The sequence below is a fragment of the Lygodium microphyllum genome, chromosome 13 (genome assembly GCF_053477565.2).
Source record: "Lygodium microphyllum isolate KBCC chromosome 13, Lygodium_microphyllum_v1.1.10, whole genome shotgun sequence".
Classification (NCBI taxonomy): Eukaryota; Viridiplantae; Streptophyta; class Polypodiopsida; order Schizaeales; family Lygodiaceae; genus Lygodium; species Lygodium microphyllum.
The window spans coordinates 132,175,417-132,182,776 of NC_141147.1; positions in this window are offsets into that span (position 1 = coordinate 132,175,417).

Below are 7,360 nucleotides of genomic sequence, written 5' to 3' on the forward strand. Positions count from 1 at the left end.
GCAATTCAAGGTTAGGATTAGCACAATTTTTCCAACAAATGGAAGGAATTAGCAACAATTGGCTACTGATTTTTATTGGGTAAGATGAAAAGAATTCAGCATGACATCATTCAACCCTAAGTTGGGTCTCCATGCAATCAAATGGTAATTCTTAAATGAGATTACTCTTAATTATCCATTTTTAATAAATGGATGGTTTAAGCAATTGGATTGTAAAGGTATTAAGAGCAAAATTAAGAGATACCTCTTGTATTGTTGAAGTAGATGATTATGGAAGCTCCAATACCCGTATGAGACTTGAAATTATCGAACTTCCACTTGATGTAGCCAAGAATATTCCCAAAGTACAATCCCCATGATGAATATGTAGCTCATAGACTCCAATTTCTCTTCAAGGAAGCTCCAATATCCAAAAGCTTGATAGAAGTCATCCTTGTAGCCCAAATGTGGCTGGAAATTTACAAGGGAGTCAATGATAAGCATCAAAAGGGGTGGAAGACTTCAATCCTTGATAGAGAACTCTTCCATTGTAGCACATAAGCTTGCATATGCTACCCATACACTTGCAATGCCAAGAAGAAGCCCTATTCTTGCAATATTGATGCAAGACCATGAAATCTTGATATAATCCCATGCATAGAAGCTTTAGGATGCATAAAGAACCAAAATCCCCATGATAACAAGCTTCAAAGATAAAAATTTATGAGAATTCAAGTGGCTGCCCTGTTTTGACTCATTTCAAGAGTAGAAATGCTCTAATCTTGCAAGAAATCTTAATGTCGGTTCAATGAGTGCTGAAGAAGCTCAAGGATGCTTGTTAGAACAAAAGCCCTTTGATATTTTGAAGAAATTAAAAAAAAAACTCATTGCTGTCCTGAATCTACCATAGCCAGTATTTTGAAAGCTCAAGAATGATCAAGGATGATCAAGGAAGTATGAAGAAACCATGTATTCTTGCTGAAGACCTTCAATAATGATTGCTTAAGCTTGTTATGCCTTGACATGGCTGATTTTGTAAAGGAAGAGAGGCTAGGAATCAGCGCAAATTGCGCCGGTTGCTCCTCTTGTCCTGGAAGATCAAGTTCACCAAGGCTAAGTAATAGGCTACTCTACATGAAGCTCATAGCACAAGGAGTCAATCTCTGATGTCTCCTCAGTGGGAAATGGTCATTGGAAGAAGATTGAAGTAGTAGAAGCCATGGATTCTTGGAGAAAAGCTTGAGAGGAAGAAGAGAGAGAAACTGATCCCAAAAAAGTAATCAAAGTTTAACTTTTGTAACCCCAATTAGACTCTAGTTAGGGTCAAGAACCTTCAAAATGGACCTCCATTTGACCACGTCCTGCTATTTCGGCCAAGAACCTCCATCTTCCTCAATATCTTCTCCAAGAAACCTCCAAAATTAATCCCAACTTGTTGCAGAGAACTCTGACTAGTCATGATTTGAACTATACCAAATCCTGTGACCAAATCTTGGTACTCCAATTAACTGGTTCCTATCCCTGTGACTAAGTTCTCCAAGAAAATGACTCTTCCCATGGATCAAAGTCCATGTCTAATACCAATGTAATAAACTAGTTCTCACAACAAGTCAGATAATTGGAAATTCATGATATACACCATTCTTGCAAAGAAATACAAGAAATATACCATGTTTGCAAGGTAGCCATAGCCAAGGTAGGTAGGCTTGAAATAATATTGCCATGGAAGGCTGAGAATCAGAGATGTAAGCTGCAATATGAATACTCACCTCATGTCAAGGTGGGATATGGTATGCACCCCATATCTTAGTGGCTAAGAGCATGCACCCTCTTAGTTGGTGGGAGGAAGGAACCTCAAAGCATGTATTGTTTGAAATGGCAAAAAGATTTTTTGCCATTCTCTCCCCGGATTTTTGTTGCTACTTTTAGGGAGTCTACTTCTTTGGATTTTTAAGCCCTCCTTGGCTGGATTGTGTCTCATGTTCTTCTCCCTCACTTATTGTTCTTTTGCTAAACTATTCCTACTCATGAGGCGGTTTCCTCTCGGGTGTCTCTCCTACTTCCTCTTCACCTACCGCCTCTCCCACTGCCTCCTAGAGGATGAGGGCACTTAGTACTCCACCAAACCTTATGAATGAAGCTTTTGAGGTAGGTTTCTTTCTTTATATTTTAGCTTTTGATGTTGGGGACTCTTCACTAGTTAGCCTGCTCCTTAAGGTTAGTGATTTGGCACATTGATCGATCATCTTCTGCACATAGCCATTCCAGTCAATCTCATTAGGAAAATGGGATGCCAAACTCTCCAACATAGACACTCCAATCATGTGCATGAGCGAGTTGTACCTCTGGCTTGAAAACAACATGTGGATGACCTTGGCCCAATGTCTCAATTTAGGGTCAAGGGTATCCTGGATGCTGATGCCGTCATTTGTTAGGACTTGGTCCTTGTTCATGTTGAGCATGGAACATACATCTCTCTTTCGTCTCCTCTCCACCTTGTGTGCTAACCCTAGTGCCTTCTCCACTAAGGCACCTTTCTCACCTCTACTTGTACCTGTTTGGCCTCTTCGCCTCTTCCCATAGTCATGATTCCACACTTTATCATAGTTGTAGGTTCTCAAGAACTATACGCACTGATAGGCCTCTTGCCCAAACTTCTCAACATACTTTGTTAGGTTGCATTGTTCTATGATTCTTTTGGCTACTTTCTCCTTGGACACCACCTTGTTGACATTATGGATGGTCCTGAACTTCAACTGACTATACGTGAGATTCTCAAGGGTGATGCTGTATTGTCTTCTCTCTTCTTTCATGAACGGAAGTCGATGGACACAGTCTTGGTGTCCTGCGATTTCTAGCTCCTGTCGTAGTACAACAAGCTTCCATTAGTTTCTTTGCAAGATTGTTTTCTCCACAGAAGACAGAGGGATTGCAACACAATTTTCACTTCAAGGAATTGATTTATTCCAAGCAAGCATTTCCTTCTTATTCTTTTTAAGTATAAAATCATTTTTCTCTTCTTTCCACTTTTAGGTTCCAATTTTGAGGTTCTCTTATTGTTTCTTTTTTCTTTTCGTACTTGTTTTGTTTTCTTTTTGGTGTTTTGATTTCTAATTGATTTCCACCTTATTGCCTCCCCCTAGGAATGATGTGAATCCTTTCAAGGATTCTAAGGGTTAAGGGAATTCATCGCATGCTTAGGGTGATTTACTTTCACATAAGCCAAGCATAGAAGTGCAGGTTGTACTCCAAGTTAGCATAGTGATCCATGTCGAAAGGTCAGATGCCTACGTGAGTAATGTAGGTGAGGATATCCATTAGGAAGTCACCGGAGTCGATTCTTCTAGCAATGTGTAGCTCTTCCTCATTAAGGATGTGATCTAAGTAGGGGTTGGTCATCATGACATTCTCTTCTAAAGGTTGGTAGCAAGTAATGGCCAATACCTTATAGGAGGTGGAAGCTACATAAGTTGGGTTGTACTTAGAGGCTTTGATTGCGCGCCTTTGCTCAATGTAGGTCATAATTTGGCATCCCTCTTGTGCCCATTGAAGGCAGAGAGCATACCACTTTTGCGAGAAAGAGGAATCGTTGTGTTGGCCAGGTTTTTCAACTCTTCAATTTCCTAGTTTGTGGCAGAGACCGTGCTCTTATCATAAGATGTGATGAGTCATTGTTTGTTGCTTGCTCATGAGAAATTTCATTGGTGATTAACTCCTTAGTTGCCATGGGGGCCTTAATGAACACGAATTCTATCTCGTCCCATGTGCGAGGCAATGTACACACTTCTATTACTAAAGGCTCTTCTAAAAGACCTAAGTCTAATCGCTCATAGCTTTTAGCAAGCATGGTAATTGTAGCATCCAAATGCCAAATGCCAGTGACCAATTCATCCCTTGTATTTTTAGCTAAGTCAAAGGCCAAGGTAAGGGTGGATCATTGCTCATAAGAGGGTTTAAGGCATGTAGGAGGTTGGGGTTCGACTAGACTAGACAGCTCCAGCAACTAGTGTCTGCGACTTCGGTTGATCCTGAGGGCACAGTTTAGCCTCTTGTGCAATAGGCATGGTTTGCAATATGGATGTTGTGCTATTGTTAGATGCTTGTGATGCTCTTGGGACACTAGCAATACTAGGTTGAGGCGGTTTGGAAGTAGCAAAAGCTATAGTTTCTGTCAGTAGACTTGTTGAGGCTCTGTAAGCTTAGCGGTTTTGGGCTCTATAGGCTTCACAGCTTGCTTGTGGTTTCAGTTCCTTAACTATTGTGTGGTCTTGTGTAAACAAGTTCGAGGGTGCCGCTTGAGTGGTGCTCTTGGCAATCTTAGCAGGTATTGCCCTCATAATAGCCTTGCACTTGCAATATGGTTTTTGGGACCCATCATGGCTTGACCGTTCGTCTATGCCTATAATTTCTTCTTTGCATCTTAGGCCTCGAGTATGAGTTTCTAGCAATGGGAGGTCATATCTGCTTATTTCTAGGTAGCGGTCATTGGTGCTTAGGCACCTATTTGAACTTGGGTTCATTAACCTTGGTTACACCCTCCGCGATTTGTTGGCATTGAGGCTTGGTGGGTTGTGACAAGTCACGACCCCCCTCCTTAGAATTGGTTTTATGTTTATTTATTGGTGGCTTTGCATGCTTTGATGGGGTTGTGCTGCCCTTGCTGAAAGCTATCACTATACGTATGTTGCCAATGGCAAGGTGAATGCGTTGCGACTCATAATCGACATTGCAATGTGCCTGCTTCTTAAATGCACATCCTAACATGGGTTCCTTACTAGCATCCTTTGTGTTTGGAAACACATAAAAGACTATGATTATTCTCTCAAAATCGATAGAGACTGCAACTTTGCACTTTTCCAAAAGTTTGTATGATTGACCCCCAAATGAGCTGAGTTTAGCATTCATGGATTGTAGTTGTCATCGACCAATGAGAGTCTAATGATCATGAGTTAAGATGTTAAAAGTCAACCCCCTCATCGATCAACACGTTGAAGGTATGCATTTGTTGGGCGGTGACTGTTATATGCATAGGTAAGCGGGTGCTACTGCTTCCTCTTCTTCGTCCTCAATCTTTATAATTGTGGTAACCCGTATGTTCATAGGGGACTCTAGCATCAGAGACTCGTGTAGTGGATGCCTAGGAGGATAGTACTTCTTTATGTGGCTACCGTTGAAGATGCCTATGCCCTTTTGGTCTAGGATCTCGAGCTCTACATCGTTGGTTTGGCTAATGGTGTGGAATCTGAACGGCCCTAATCCCTTAAACTTCATCTTTTATTTATGGCCTTTCACTGAGTATAATAATACTAGGTCACCATAGTCAAAGTCTTGCTGCTTGATATGCTTGTCTAACCAGCTCTTGCATCATGCCTTTTTCGCAAATTAGTGCATGGGTAGCTAGAAGTCAAGTCTTTGATAGGTGTTTGAGCTCAACTAGCCGTTTTGTCTATGCCTCTTTTTCATTCCATCTCTCTTGGATGGCTAGTCTTAGGCTAGGGACAAAGAATTCCACTGGTAGAATGGCTTTAATATTGTTGGTCAACTTAAAGGGAGTCTACCCCACGACCATTTTATAGGCAGTTTGATAGGCCCATAAGGTTGCCATCACCTTGTTGTCCTAGTCACTGTGCAAAACAAAGACTACCTTGGTTAGGATGTTCACTAAGATCTTATTTGTGGATTTAGCGTGGCCATTTGCTTGAGGGTAGTAGGGTGAAGATTTCCTATGGATGATCAAGAAGGTAGACATGAGGTGGGTTTCATTGATGAAGTGAGTGCTTTGGTCACTAACTAGCTCAATGGGGCATTTGAATCATGAGAGCACCTTGAGAGAGGAATTTTGGTGCCAAGAAGTGCTTAAAAATAGCTAAAAATTACGAATATCAAGGGAAAAATATTCAACGTCGAAGGCAGCGGCTCGATCTAGGACGATTTTAAGCGGCAAAGTGCTCTAAGGATGCTCACGCGACACTTGCAGATTTTTAGTAATTTTTTCGTGCGCCTGTGCAAGTGACGGAAGTTGCCGGTCAGTTTGTGGTCTCAAGATGGTCGCACAGGATTTTTCCGAGCTCGAATCGGACGCTGGACATAGGAGATATGGCAAAACCCAGGAGAGTGCCCAATAAAGGGCCAAGAATGAAAGGGTGGCCAAGTTAGGGGGCCAAAGGGGGTGCCTCTTGGCACCCCACCCCCTAAAAATCACACGAAATGGGAGGAGGGCGGCGTGAAGACAGACTGCACCTAAAAAAACGTGCCCCCCCCCCCCCCCCCCCATGGATGAGTTTTGTGGCTCAAAGCAAGCCATAGAAATGGCAGGCCAGGGTCAATCCACTTCTTCTCCGCTCCATATCGCCTCCTCTCGCACGAAGAATGGTGGACTGTAGAGAGAGAGAGAAAATCAGTCTTTCTCTCTCCTCCCTCTCTCTCCCCTAAGGGCAGATTCATGTGGTGAAGAAGAAGAAGAAGAATGGATGATGGATGCTTGTCCAATGAAGACCGGATTGCTCCGTGGTGCAAGAGGAAGGAAGATTGCTGATTGTGGACTGTCATGAGCATTAATGGTGGCTGGAAATCAGTCCCGAGATATGGCAAATAAAAACCCGCAACCCGCAAAGAACGGTAATCTCATTTTTACAAAGGAAATTGATGTTTTATGCAAGTTGCTTCATGAATACTTGTTCCCATGGGATGATTATGCATTATAATGTTGTTTGCAATGTCTTCCAACTGTTTGAAATCAGAAAATCCAAAAATCATAAGTATTGTGGATGGAATTAATAGTGTAAAACCCGTAAAATACACGAAATATGGGGAAATTGGGTGGTTTTTAGATATAAATGGAAAATATACTAAGACACACCAACTAAACTTGTGCTTGTGCTGCAAATGAACCTAAGGGCCACAGCCCACAACTCATTTTGTATTTTCAGTCATTTAATATTGCAAAGAATACAAGAAAAATAGGAAAAATTGAGAAAAATAGGGGAAAAATGGATTTTGAGTGCCGAAAATTAAGGAAAAATAAGAACCATGTTTGTGGATGTATGGGGGGTCTGAAGTATGAGGTTTAGCCTTAGTTCAGCCCTACCTTTATGTTTTAGCGAGTTTCTATTGCTTTTCATACAATAAAAATGTGGAAAATGAACCCTAAACCGATCGACGATGCACAACCTAAACGGGTGAGGGGATAGAGTGTATAAAAGGTGTTTAAATGCTGAATGAAATGATGAAAAGCTTGCTGGTTTTTATGCATACCATTTAGGTTGGTCGATAATTGAAAATTAAGAACCTAGTAGCACGAGGGTTTCTCGGTGCTAGGTTCATGCAATGCCGCATATGAGCGATGGTCAAAGTCATTGAAAGAAATGTTTTCCACATGTGC